This window comes from Microcaecilia unicolor, chromosome 2 (assembly GCF_901765095.1).
Source record: "Microcaecilia unicolor chromosome 2, aMicUni1.1, whole genome shotgun sequence".
Classification (NCBI taxonomy): domain Eukaryota; kingdom Metazoa; phylum Chordata; class Amphibia; order Gymnophiona; family Siphonopidae; genus Microcaecilia; species Microcaecilia unicolor.
In genome coordinates, this window is record NC_044032.1 from 237846741 (window position 1) to 237862257 (window position 15517).

Genomic DNA, 15517 nt, shown 5'->3' on the forward strand with positions numbered 1-15517 from the left:
AGTCAGGGGAGGTCATCCCCGATTCCCTCTGGTGGTAATCTGGTCATTTAGGGCACTTTTTGGGGCCTTATTCGTGAAAAAACAGGGTCCAGGAAAAGTGCCCTAAATTCTAGCTACAAACGTATACTTTTTTTCCATTATCGGCGAAAGGCGCCTATCTGTCCTCGGCCGATAACCACGCCCCAGTTCCACCTTCGCCACGCCTCCGACACGCCCCCGTCAACTCTGTACGCTTCCGCGATGGACTGCAGTTGAAAACGTCCAAGTTCGGCTTTCGATTATACCGATTTATTCGTTTTTGTGAGATAAACGTCTATCTCCCGATTTGGGTCGAAATCTAGGCGTTTTTCTCTTTCAATTATAAGCTGGATTGTGTGTTAGGAAATAAAAACAAGGTGGACTGCTACATCTCCCTATACAGAAATTACATGCTTACAAAACACTTCACCTTGCTTATTTATTTAAAAGATATATAGCCAGTGCGATCCTATTTTAGACAGGTTATTTATTTATTTTTTGTTACATTTGTACCCTGCGCTTTCCCACTCATAGCAGGTTCAATGCGGCTTACATATTATATACAGGTACTTATTTGTACCTGGGGCAATGGAGGGTTAAGTAACTTGCCCAGAGTCACAAGCAGCTGCCTGTGCCTGCAGTGGGAATTGAACCCAGTTCCCCAGGACCAAAGTCCACCACGCTAACCACTAGGCCATACAACATACATACAGGATAAAACCAAGACCAATTGAAACACATACAATCTTTAAGAAGCATGAAAGCTATCAAGATGAAAACAGCCTTGAAAAAAGATAGGCTGTGTCAGCTGTTTTCTTAACTGAGTTACAGTGCTAACCTGATGGATTTCAGCAGGCAGAGAATTCCAGAAGGTAACACCCTCTACAAAGAAAATTGATGATCAATGTACAAGTTTAATATGATGAAATTATAGCGCATCAAGAAGTAACTTTTCAGCCAACCAAAGGCACAGTATTGGGCAACAGATTCTTAAAGAAGAGTCAATTGCAAGAGAAGCTTCATTGTTCAAAACTCTGTGAATTAGAGTTAATACCATAAACTTTACACACCATTGGATGGGAAGCCAGTGAAGCTCTAAGTGCTGGGATAATGTGGTCAGATGTACTTAATAGAAAAACACCACCAAGGTGGAGAAACAGAGGAGCCACTCCAGATGCCTCGGAGAGGATGGAAGTGGCATGTTTCTACTTGAATTGTCTGGAAGGTTTATCAACAACTCCAGTTAGGCCAGCTATTAGATGTGCAGCAGCATTTTGTGTCACTTGTAGGGCTTGTAATTTATAATTCAGGAGTCCTAAATAAAGAGAATTACAATAGTTTTACCTATGCAAAATATGAATAGAGGCTTACCAGCTAAAGAATGAATGGCCACAGAGAGGTGTAGCTAATATTGAGTGAGCTTGGCAAAAAGCCCAAGACTGCTCAATGGTAGGGGCCACCCGCTGTCAAACTAAAGCACTCTCTGCTCTCTGTCCCCATTGTCTCACATCTCTCTATCTCGCCCCCCCCCCCCCAACCACTGTAAGTCCACCATCTCTCTTTAGCACCCCCCCCCCCCCCACACACACACGTGCATTCCTCTAAATTTGTGCTGGCAGCGATAGCAATGAAAACAGGTAAGCCGCTGGCCAACTGTGCCACGCATTTGTTCTGCCACATCCAGCCTCCTCTAACATCCTGTACTGTGCAAAATACAAAGATATAAAAAAAAATGCTGCACATTCAGAGTTCACTAAACCAAAACCTCTATTTTCTGATCATCTCAGTCTCCATAGCACAGGCTGAACTATTATGTATTGGCTGCAACATGCACTTCCACATTCACCCATGGACATGTAAGGATTAGCTGAAGATAGTGCTTCTCCTGTAGTGGACACTCTGGGTGCATTTGGGGTATGCAGAGCCTGGGTTCTTTCATTAATACTTGGGAAAATGAGTCAATTTTAGCAGGCAGTGGAAAAGGTGCTGGTACTCAGGACTACTGAATGTCTCCTGAAAGAAAACCCTAAACAGGGGTATCACTTTGTTCATTCCATGTTTAATTAATACCTATTGCCTTCAGGGGCCTGTGTACAATATATGTTCACAAATGTATATTACTAGGCCCAGTTATTGTGCAAATATAGGGACATGTTTGCTAAAAATGATTAGGTTTTTGCACTTAATGTTGGTTAACAGCTAAAAGTAACCTGCCTTGATCACAAAGGTTCAGTGTTAATTTTGGTGGGGAGGCATATCCAGCATTCCCCCTTCAGTTTCCACACAGACAGGTTCTCTAACATACTTTACTTTCAGGCACTATGAGCATGGAATGGATGCACCCAACACCATTTATTGAGGTAGTGTTAGGTGAACTCGCTGTACTACCTACTGCATGCTGCAATGTTCAGTCCATGCCCAATCTCAACCCAATGGCGTATCTATACAAAGTGTGTCTGTTGCATAAGCATTCCCTGTCCCCTCAGTGTAGATAAGGCTTGGAATGCACTGAAAGCACCAGAATGAGGTTTGGAATACACAGAGAAGTTTTTGGAGCACCAGAATGAGGCTTGACGTTCTCTGAGAGATATCAGAACACCAGAATGACGCTTGGAATACACAGAGAGGCAGCAAAAGGGCTCACAGTTGGTAGATCTCACTGTTGCACCCTGTCCCACCCCATCAAGTACCTGCATATAATGTACATAAACCACTTTTGATGTACCACAGAAAGGCAGTATATTGAATTAGGGTTGCCAACTAGATCCAAATTTGGCTGACAGTGTTGATCCAGTCCTGGCCTTACCCCATTGCATGCAGGGACTTATGTTTCTGATTTCCCCATTGGGTTCCCTAAGAAAAACAAGGCTACGAGTCCCTGCATTGCATTGAGGTAAGCCCAGGACTTGATCAACCCTGTTGGGCGAATCTGGAGCTAGTTGGCAACCCAGATATTGAATCCAGGACTCCTTACTTTACTGCTCTGTTTTAATGCATGCTAGATTTTAGCATGGGCTACTGCTAACAGCGTGTGCTAAAACCCACACTAACCCCGCCGGATTCTATATAGGTCACCCAAAGATGGCCCTGCAATTTTGGGTGTGGATCACAGATCTGTGTGCAAACTAATTAGATAATTAGGCAATATCAATTACTGGTGTTAACAAGCCCTTAATTGGCAGTAATTAGAATCTGCCCTATGTCCTATAGTATAACATGCGTGCCTAAATTCTATAGCATGCAACTCTAAAGGGAGCATGGCCATGGGAAGGGCAGTGGCATACCGAGGGCAGGGTGGTGGGGGCAGTCTGCCCCGGGTGCATGCTGCAAGAGGGGTGCAAGGAGCAGTCATGCAGCTATTGGCTCCACTGGTTCCCTGTTCCCTCTGCTGTTACTTCCTGTTCCAGGGCAGAGGGAGCAGGGAACCAGCGGAGCCGACAGCCGTGTGGCTGCTCCCAACAGGTAGGAAGAATGCACCTGGGGGGGGGGGGGGGGGGGGGGGAACGCTGCACCTGGTGGGGGGTGCACAGCGGCAATCCGCCCTGGGTGGCAGCCAACCAAGGATCACCACTGGGAAAGGGTATGGACAGATCAGGGGCGTTACCAGCAATTAGGTATGTGCCTAACTTCCATCAGTTGGGCATGGGTATTCAAACCAATGCTTGTGCCCAACGTTAGGCGCAAAATGAACATTAAGCTAGTATTCTTTAAAGGTTGTTCTGTGCAGAGCACCCTTTACAGAATACTAGCTTAGTATCATCCTGGTGCCTAACTGTGGGTGCCATTTGTTAAATTTGCCCCATCTGCTTAATGCACCTTAATAAACATGTCCCATATAATTTTGACAATTACAGTCGGCATAATTTAAAGATAAACCAGGCTGTGGAACCAGTAAATATAAGGATCCAAACTGTTGTCTAGTGTACTAAGGGCACAGCATCACTGAAAACTGGTATTCACTGTGTATCCTATTTTGTTAACCCTTTATGTACAGCTCTCTTACTGCAACCTTGAAATTATAAAAATTATACAAATGTCTGGAATAATAATAAAAAAAATCTCCCCCCCCCCCCCCAGTGTGATCATGGGCTCACAGGACTGCAGGAGCAGCTTAGTAGAGCAACAGGCTGAGATCACGGAAGCCAAGATTCAAATCCCACCGACGGTCCTTCTGATCTTGGGAAAATCATTTCACCCTCCATTGACTCAGGTACAAACTTAGGGGCCCTTTTATAAACTGCAGTACACACTAACGTGTGCTCACTGCAGCGAAAAAGGACTTACTGCAGGGCACTCAGGTAGCCTTTGGTAATCTTTGCATATGCACACGCTTCCCACTTTATTTTTTAGTGGGTTGGGGCAGAGAGTAGGCGTGTTCTGCACTAACCGATTAGTACATGATTAGCGTGTGAACCCTCAGTGCCTACAAAATAGGTGTAAATTTCTCAAGTGCTAATGGGAAAATTAGTGTGTGAAAACAATATCAAACAGTAGTGGACCAATAGTTCATGTGCAAATAATTAAATAGACATGTGGAAGGAAAAATGGGGGGGGGGGGGGGGGGGGGGAGGGAAGGGAGTCTCATAAATAACCAGGTCGACACTCCTGTTCTGCAGTATATGAAAGAAACTGATCTATGTTTGGATATGTATATATCCCATGGAGAGACTGACATAATTCATGGTCCTTGAGGACTGAGGTTGCCCAACCTTGATGCAGAAGATGAAAGAATTGGAAATAGCTGAGAAGCATAAGAGGTGCATTGGCCCAAATACCATACTGCAAGAACAATGTGCTTGGCAGAGACCCCAGTTTGCACTCCTGGATCAAATAATTGCAGACGTTCTGTATTATAAAACATATGCAACTGTTACAAGAGAAATGATTTATTTTGGGGGAAAGAGCTCTAGAGCACTCGCTACTGTTTATAATTTAAGAGCAGGTGCTGTATTTATAAGTTTTAGGATATTAATTTCTCCACCAATCACCAAAGGTGATAATTGCAATAAATTAAATAAATTAAGTATATATCTCTGTTGAAATGCAGTATTCTGTATTTCAAGATTTGAAAGCATGTACTCAGAGCACAAAGAGACTATACGTTTAGCTTCAGAAAAGGTTTATTTTAAAATACAATTGCACACGAGAGGTAGGTTTTTTAAGAGATCTTTACAGATAATCTGTACTTAAGTAAAGTAAAGTAGCAGGTCTAGATCAAAAGTTATGTTACTTATAAGTCCTTGTTACATAGTATGAACAGCATGAGGTAAGCACATATTTGCAGAAGAGGTCCTCATAGCAGGCAGGTGGGCTACAGGAAGAATCTGCTTCTTGGGGAAACAGCTTTTGCTTTTATATCTTGCAAGCTGCAGGAGGATATGATCACAGAGTCCCAGCACCTGCTTCCTGGTTTGCACTGGATAACTTGCAAGGCATTATGGTTATTGTAGTCTGTTATAAGTCTTTCCTTTCTGCAGATGTCCTGGCGTCCATTTGTCTGATAGATGATGAGAGGGGGCAGGTATACCTCTGATGACAGGCAAATGTTTTGTTTATGGTTTTCCTCTGAGTTCTTTGTTGTCAATGGGTTCTCCAGACTTTCTGTCTCTTGGGTCTTTGGTTTTCGGAGATGTCTTGGTGACCCTCCCAGCCAGCTTTTGTCTCTGTTAAGTGTTTGTAATTGACTAGCCCTGCTATCAAAAGTCCCCACGAAAAAGGGAGGGAGAGAGAGGGGCTTGAAATGAAACTATTTTCTCTGCTGTAGTTTAAAACTGTATTTTTAAAGCTGTATGTTTGTATTGCTATATATGATCCAGCAAAATATCATGCTACATATTTCAATAATAAACTGATACCATTACACAACTACTGTACCAAGTTCAACAATAAAGACCGTTGCTTACTTAGCAGTTTTGACTTCTTGTATATCCATGTCTGCTACCATCACTGTTCCCTGGTTTGATTATCTTGTGGTCTTGTTTAACTGTATATGCTTAAGGTCCCCGTGCTTATGTGATTTTAGTCTTGGGTGTGTTCATTTCTCTACTCTTACTTCTTTAGGTTCTCTCTTCCTGGATGATTTTTGCTCCTGTTCACTTTCAGCTCAAACAAAACAATGGCATTCTGTTTTGTGCTTGGCTGTGGCTCTGCTGGTTGGGACCACCCAACCAGGGACTTGGTCATACTCATCAATGCCAAAGCTCTTAGTTCCATTCTTGTAGTCACCTTATAAAGTTAGACCTGGGGAACGTTACTGGCATACGACACAACTCTGCAGCTACTGCAGGTGTATAGAACACATCTTCGTTATTATCATGTGATTACTGTAGCAAAGAAATCCTACTATTCTTCTCTAATTTCTAATGCTACTAACTGTCCTTTGAAACTTTTTTCTGTGGTGGTTAACCTGACTTCTTTTGGCGCGAGTTCAACTACTGCATCTTGTCCTAATATTGTAGAATTTGCTCAGCATTTTTGCTCCAAAATCCAAAGGGATAATGTTCGGCAAGCAGTAGTACCAATGAGTTCCAACTTCTTTGCCTCGTGATTCATCTGTCACTCAAGTTCCTTCTCGTCTATAGTCCATGTTTGACTTAGCAACCAATACTTCTTTCTCAAAATGTGTTTCTTTGCTGTGTCCTACCACATGTAGTCTAGAACTAATACATTGCAAATGGTTTTGTTTATCTGTTATAGGTTTACTTCCTTTGGCTTCACACTGGACAATAGTAGTATGTGGCATAGTGAGGATCCTTTTCCCTTGAAAAAGGCTGTTATAAGGCCCATTTTGAAGAATCTCTATGGATCATGGTATAGTGTCACATTATTGGCTATTAATTGGCAGTTACGTGAATAAGTGCTAAGTGCTATTTTATAATATATGCACAAAATTCACTTAGCACATACTACCAGTTCTTACTTAGAAATTGGGCAGTCAAAGCGTATAAACAGTTCCACTTAGCTTTAAATGGTGTGTTGCTCCTGGTGCGGTAGTATATTGCTTCAGCTCAGAGATGAATTTAGTGTAACGCTTTTCAGTGTTTTAAAATTCCCACAATCCATTGTGACTCATATCTTATGACTAAATAGTTCTTACATATTCATATCTTGTGTTCCCAACATGGTCCATGTTTCAACCATGTCTTGGTGATATCACTCAACTTTGCCACGAGAACTCCTTTTCGTGCTGGGTCTCAGATAATTGCCTTGCTTACTTCCATATAAAACCAGCCTGCTTCAAAGTTTTGTATGACTGCACAATCTAGTCTTCATTTCTTTTAGCCATTAGCCCAGTGCCCTTACTACGGTGATTTGTTTGTGTCCTAGGCATTGTAAATTCAGCCCTAGTTTGAGTTGCTGCCACCAACTCTGCTGGTAGGCTGTTCTAGGAAGCTACTATCTCCTCAGTACACACTACCATCTCCTCAGTACACCGGCATTTTCTCAAGCTTTCTTTGAATCTTCCTCATATCCTTGAATTTCCTTTTCTATTGAAAATATTACCTTACAGGTGCATTAGTGTTTTTAGCATGTCTATACTTAGCGTGTGCGCTAACCATATAGGCACCTATAGGGATATTGTGGGCATGTATACGGTTAACGTGCATTAAAAATGTTAACACACCTATAACGCTGCTTAGTAAACAGGGCCCCTTATTTTGTAGGCAGTAGGGACTCATGTGCTAAACCTGCACTAATCAGCACACGTCAATACTGACACACTAACCGATTTGAATAGATGCGCCCACTCTGACCCAAGACACACCCTCTTCACCAAAAAATACATTTTATTTTTTAGCGCATGGGTAGCATGAGCCCATGGCAAAATTATTGCGGGACACCTCAGTGTGCCCCATGGTAAGTGATTTTTTGCTGTGGTAAGCACGTATTAATGCGTACTGCAGCTTAGTAAAAGGCCTCTAAAGAGTACAGTTGTGAAGACAAAAAAAATTTGTTTTGTTTAGTTTTCTGTGTCGTTTGCAGGCTTTTCTGTTTTGTTTTATTTTGTTGTTGTAAATTTTTTTAGGACACAACTGGACAAGAACAACACTGAATCAACAGGAAATAAGCCCAGAGGTGGGACAGAAATGCTCAAGCCTACTCTGAGCTGGTTCCTACAGGGCCATATCAGGAAACAAAAACTAAAATGACCAGAAATACAAGACATAACTAGGAATGGGATGCTTACAGAAGATTCTCTAGAAGCAGAATAGCCTTTCCTGGTGGGTGGCAGCAGTCCAACCTGTAAATCATAGGTGCTAGGCTGGCTTATGAATTTTAAGTATTACCAATGGTGGCAAATGCTGAAGATTAATGACACTGGAAAGAAACCTGCTTTTTGGGGACTTTTTTTCCCTTGTCCTTCTGGGCTAGACTCAACTTTAGCTGAGTTTTTTTAAAATCAGCTTTTTTGTTTAGGTTACTGACTCAATCGGTCTGAAACACTGGCACTTCTGCACAGATAGACCCTCACCATATACAGAACATAAATCAAAAATAGAAATATGACAATAAAAATTGAACTAGTAACCCCATGAAATCAAACTCAGCATGTACCACAACACTGGAGAAAGAAAACCAAATTCATTTAATCTTGTACTGAACACAATACAAAGACATCCAATACATATTTCCCAACATTAACATAGTCCAATTCATAAATTTAATATAAAAACACTTTTTCTACCTTTGTTATCTGGGCATTTTATTTTTACAACCATATTGATCCCAGTGAGTTTCTCTCTTCTGGTTTCCTGTCTGACTTCTGCCAGCCGTCTGCAGTGGCTGCCATTCGTCCTTTCTCCTGCTTTCTTTTATTCCTTCACATTTGTCTCTGACATATTTATCTTCCCTCTTTAGCTCTTTTCTCCCTTTCTTTTTAGGCTTTGTTCACTCAAATTTCACCCTCTTTCTCACTCTCCAGTTCTCCACCCCCCCTTTTAACTTTTCACCTACTTGTCAACTTTCCATCTTCTTTTCTCCCATTTCTGTTCTCACTCCTTTCCCTATCTCCTATTTTCTTCTGTAACCCATTCCCCTTTACTACATTTTTACCCGCTGTACACCCTCATCTCCTTGACAACCCCCAAGGCTTCTCCCACATGGTTCCATTATCTCCTCTCCCTCCACTTTTGTAGCTCAGCATCTAATCTTTTTTTCCCCAATTCTCCACTGCCCAGCATCTTGTCTCCCTTTCTTCACCCCCCACCCTTATAGACCAACATCTTCCCTCTTTCTCCACTCCCAATTCTTGTAGCCAAATGCCTTCCTTCTCTCTCCCCCACATTTGTAGCCTATCATTTCCTTGTCCTCTTTTCCATTCCTTCCCCCCAGCAGCGCAGCTTCTTCCCTTTTACCCCCAACAGTGCATATTTCCCTCTCTCTTCCCTCATAATCAGTATCCTCCTCTATATCCCTTTCTCCTTCTCCCCAATCAAAAGTTCACTCTCATTCTTCTTTCCCCACATATTCAGCAATTCTTCACTCTTCCCCACTTCATATCTAGAATCCTGCTGCCTCTTCCTTCTCTCCCTCACATGGCCCAGAATTTCTCCTTCCCTCCCCTTCCCCAATGGTTCAACATTTCTCCTTCTCTCTCTCTCCCTCCCCGCAATGGTCCAGCATTTTTCTTTCCCTCTTCCTCCCCCAATGGTCCAACATTTCTTCTTCTCACCCCTCCCCAGCTGGCAATCCTACATCTCACCTTGTCTCAGCCCCTCCCTCCTGGTGTACCTTTTGAAGTGGCTTTCACTGCTGGAGGTCGCTGGCAGTGGGTAGTGATTCAGACATGCTGGTTGACGCCCACCATAGGGCCTTCTCTTTGATGCTTACCGCCTCCTTGGAAACAGAAAGTTACATCAGAGAGAATGCTCTGAGACAGGCACAAACAGCCCATCTGAATCGCTGCTGGCAGCCTCCACCAATGAAAACTACTTTTAAATGGGGGGGGGGGGGGAGGTTATTGAGAGGCAACGAGCGATGCCAGATTGTCTGCTGGGGAGGAGACAGGAGAGAGAAGTTGGACTGTGGGGTGGCCATGGGAGTCAATGGTGGGGAGAACAGGATGGTGACATCACTTCCAAAGTTGCAAAAAGTTCCAGAATGCCATCTCACTCTGCTTTGGCACAAATTAAGCCCTAATACTAGAGTAAATCCAAGATAACAAGTTTAATGCACTGACAAAAACATGGTATCTCCCTACCATGCAAATATTTGTAACACTGCTTTCATCTTCGTTATTGTCAATGTTTTTTGACATATATACATGCACATTTGTACATTTTATTTATCTTTGACACAATATTTTGTTTGTTTTGATTCCATTATATTCCATAGTAACTCCATGTTCATATTTTTATTCTTTATTGACTTTTTATAGCACGTTTTTATGATTTAATATTCAATATTTTGTTGTATATATGTATATTTACAAGGTTTTTTTAATTTAAATTTTATCTTTGTGTTTTTATGTCAGACCCCTGAGGCAGGCGCTTGTCGGGTCTTTGTAATAATAAAGGACGGCTGTTATCTCTCTCTTGAAGGCCCAGTGTTGCTTTTTTCCTCCCGGATCCATGCAAGTTGCATGTTATAAATTTTGCACGCACATTTTGTAGAATTCTAAGGGCAGCTCCGTGCATAACTGCTAATTAGTGCCAATTAACAGCAATTATAGCCTACTGCTCATTAGTATCAATTAACAGCTCATTACTGACGTTATGCACATGATTAGCATACAAGTTTCTAGAATTAGTTGTTTTAGTGCTATTTAGCAGCATATCCTAGTGACAAATGAAACCTTTTTCCTCCATTATTATATATTTAAGTGAACATTGGCTCTTTCTGCAATGCCTTTATCCTCCCTCTACAGTTACTGATTGCAGTTTTTCTTCCTTCCCTTTCTGCTGACTTGCTTCTCTTGATGTGGCTTCTCTCCAGGAACAAACCTTGTAGTTCAAAAAGACTTGTGGAAATTACCTAATAGACTTCCTGAGCTGGTATGTCAAGCTCCATCTCTGGTCGTCTTCAAATCTAAGCTAAAAGCCCACCTTTTTGATGCTGCTTTTAACTCCTAACCCTTATTCACTTGTTCAGAACCATTATTTTATCATCCTCACTTTAATATTCCCTTATCTCTTGTTTGTCCTGTTTGTCTGTCCAAATTAGATTGTAAGCTCTGTCGAGCAGGGATTGTCTCTTCATGTTCAAGTGTACAGCCCTGCGTACGTCTGGTAGCGCTATAGAAATGATAAGTAGTAGTAGTATGTTATATAAATGAAGAAATGTTGCTAGTTTGAATACGTTAGCCTTTGTATGTATGTTTTCTTGTTGGCAAGAGATTTATCCCTGTGCCAAAGCTGATATTGTCAGTCTCAGCAAGAAACTGTTTGAACAGTGACAGAGGCACTCATTTTATAGGACAGGTTATGAGAGAAGTTCCCAAGGCTTTAAAGATACCGCAGCAGTTTCATGGCCACATTTCACCTTGAAGTGGTTTACAGTAAATAAATGAAGAACAGGGAAGGAAGGAGGGTAAATACACAAGGATGCCTATATTACAATCAATGTACACATAATAGGTAGGGCTGCTTTTACTGTAACACACAACGGGAGGGTAAAAGGTCATAAGAACATATGATGTGAGAGAGACACCCATTTTACAGGACAGGTTATGAGAGAAGTTCACAAGGTTTTAAAGATACCGCAGCAATTACATTGTCCTCAACATCTAATCCTCTGGCCTGGTTGAAAGACAAAATATTATTGTGAAAAACAAACTGGCTAAGATTTGTGCAGAAACCAGTTTACTGACCTGAAGCTTTACCTCTTGCTCTTTTGAGTGTGAGATCCATTGCATATCATTAAGTCTGGATTAAGTTTCCATGCAATCCTTATGGGAAGACCTGTGAAGTTGTCAGCCTCTCCTCCGTGTGCCAAACACATTACTGACATAAATTTAACAGATGGTACAATCTTGAAGCATTACAAAGCCTTAATGACCACTGACAAGTTGTGGTTGTATTATCCCATGAACCGTGCCACTCCTTACAACTAGGTGATTGGGTGTATATATAAAAGGTTCATCAAAGGAAGTCATCCTTGGAACCTTGCTAGAAAGAATCCTACCATGAACACAACCATAATGTGTCAAGGCCTGCCAATGTGGATCTATGCATCACACTGCAAAACTCCCATCAATCCTAAGGATCTGCAGATATCATACGGAGCTGGAAACCGCCTTGTGCTCATCTCCTTGGCAGCTAAGGACCAACTGCAACATGTTTTTGTAATATTTTGTCTGTTTATGTATCATTAGATATGTAATTTTGTATCTCACTTAGAACAGTAGATTGTTTATGAAAAATATGTATTACTCACATTAACAAACTCAAGAAGAACCCTTGCCAGATTGTCCCTGATGGTGGTTGGCGTGGGGTGTTTTTTTCTGTTGTTCATCCTATTAGATAATTTTCACGATGCACTAGTTATGACAGGGTGAAGTGCTAGCAACCTCACCCTACCACAGGCAGTCCTCATTCAGAGCCTACGCAGACGTGTAAATTTAGGCAGTATAATTACTAGTATTCTTGTCAATTATGTGCATGTGTTTTGTACACGTATGAAGCTGCTCACTTACTCTGTCCGATTCTTATTCTTATTTCTAGTTACTTACTGTGCCTGCTATCTCTGTGCCCCATTACAGCCTGAAATCCTGCCCATCCAGGGATTGATGCCACTGACAGCTTCATTTTAAACAAGATACTTGCGGTGTTTGCACTGCTCCTTTCATGACGATTTTAAATTTGGTTTTATTTTTTTTGTTTACTGGTGGTTAGTTTCCTGCCTTCATTGGTTTTTATGGCCCAGTGCCCTAAATCCAGTATTTTGAGGTCAGAGATTTAATGAGTTCCTTGGACACTGAGACCTCAGGAGGAATATTGATTGCACTTCTTTGAAACAGGCTGCTCTGTAAGCTGCCACTAAAGTTGCAGGTTTCCTCTTCTTTCAGCAGAGCTGATTGGGGTGAAGCTTCTCTTGCTGGGACTAGGAAGGGAATTTTAAATATGAGTAGTTCATATACAGCAGGGATGTCCAACCTCGGCCCTCACCTAGTTGGGTTTTCAGGATTTCCCCAATGAATATGCATGAGATTTATTTCCATACAATGAAGGTATTGCATGCAAATAGATCTCATGCATATTCATTGGGGAAATCTTGAAAACCTGACTGGTTTGCAGCCCTCAAGGACCAAGGCTGGACACCCCTGATATAAAGTCTTCTGCTTCAAATGGCTTATTTGAAATCTTTTCTTTCTTCCCCTTGCACACTTACTTGTCTCTGCACTTCTTTTATAAATTGTTTTTGAGGCAGAGTCCTGATTTCTTGTAGATATACTCAATTAGAATAAGTGATGAGCAAGTACCTTCCTGCACTGATCTAACACCTCTTATTTGCTCTTTGTCATGTGTTTTATCTATCTTGACTAGACTATAAGCATAAGGAGCAGGAACTGTCCAATATCTCTGTACAAAAGAAAAAAAAGAAGAGGTTCACACCTTCCACAAAATCACCAGGGAGAATGAATGCAGAGTGGAAGAAAATCCAATCCAAGAAACCAGTCAAAACTCACAGAATGAAAACTCCAAGTGGACTTTATTAGGACCCTACACGGTCCGTGTTTCGGCTATAAAGCCTTTATCAGGGGTCAATATGCTGATGTTCTGTTGAGCATATGATACTACTGGAGAACTGAAAATAACAAAGTCAAACTCAGAGACAAAAAAGGTCACTAGCGATCACTGTGAACAAATACAACTGCAATATCTCTGTACAGCATCGCACACATCTGGGGGGACTTCTATAGGGAGAAAAAACCCAAACATGAGCCAGTTCTGGATAAGTTGCTGTTGAATTTGTTACTATGTTATACTTATAAACATTTTGATTTCTTCGACTTTATCAGTGCCCCTTTAAATCTTTTGGAAAATTAAACTGAGGCAGGATAAGAATGAGGTCTATAAAATCCTGAGTGGTATAGAACGGGTAAAAGTTAATCAATTTTTCACTCTAAGTACTAAGACCAGGGGACACTCAATGAAATTACATGGAAATACTTTTAAAACAAATAGGAGGAAATATTTTTTCACTCAAAGAATAGTTAGCTCTGGAACTCACTGCTGGAGAATGTGGTAACAGCAGTTAGCGTATCTGGGTTTAAAAAAAGGTTTGGACAAGTTCCTTGAGGAAAAGTCCATAGTCTGTTATTGCGATGGACTTGGGGGAAGCCATTGCTTGCCCTAGGACTGGTAGCATGGATTATTGCTACTAATTGGGTTTCTGCCAGATACTTGTGACCTGGATTGGCCACTGTTGGAAGCAGGATACTGGGATAGATGGACCATTGGTCTGACCCACTATGGCTATTCTTATGTTTTTAAGCCCTTAGGTGGATAGTTATCAAGCTGTGCTATGGTTACAATGCATGTTATTTGCCCCTTAACGTGTGTTAAAGGGTTCTAACGCAAGTTATATTATGTAATGCATGGTATTATAAATTGCCGTAATAATGTGATATAAAATTAATTGTAACCGTGTCACTTCTGATTTGGCAATAGCCTATCAGTGCATTGTAAGCCACTTTGAGCCTGCTAAACTGTGGGATAAACGTGGGGTATAAATGTGCAAATAAATAAATAAAATCTAAAAACATTCAAATGCATGCAAAACATCTCATTACTATGCAAATTCTACAACATTGTTTGCAGTGAAAACTGCAAGCCACCTTACAGATGTAAGAATAAAGCCAAACAAAAGATGGGTGCATGTTAAAGGGGCCTGCCTTGCCATATCCATGGTCTCTAGTGGGGTCGGGTAGCTGCAATCTCTAGCTGTTCCTGCCTTTGCTTGTGCTGGATTTTGAAAGTGGGCTTATGGGAGGATGGGAGGACTTGTGGGCAGAGACCTTATGGGTGTGGGGGGAGACAGTTTGATTTGATTTTGCCAAGCCTGCTTAAGATGCAAGTTCACGAGCATTGGGCCATGGCTTTGTGGTCCAATGTCCCCAGGATGATAATGTAACACTGCTTGATTTGATTTTTCCAAGCCTGCTTAAGATGCAAGTTCACAAGCATTGGGCCATGGCTTTGTGGTCCAATGTCCCCAGGATGCTAACATAACACTGCTTGCAAGGTTAACTGCAAGCAGCTTTATTCATATACCAAGGGAGTGACTAACCTGTGGTACTGAGCTACCACAGTTTATTCACACTTCTGATACACTATCCTGCTTATAATCGAAAGAGAAAAACGCCTATATTGCGACCCAAATCGGGAGATAGACGTTTATCTCCCAAAAACAAATAAATCAGTATAATCGAAAGCCGATTTTGGACGTTTTCAACTGCACTCCGTCGCGGATGCGGACAAAGTTGATGGGGGCGTGTCAGAGGTGTGGCGAAGGCGGAACAGGGGCATGGTTATAGGCCGAACAGAGATGGGCGCAT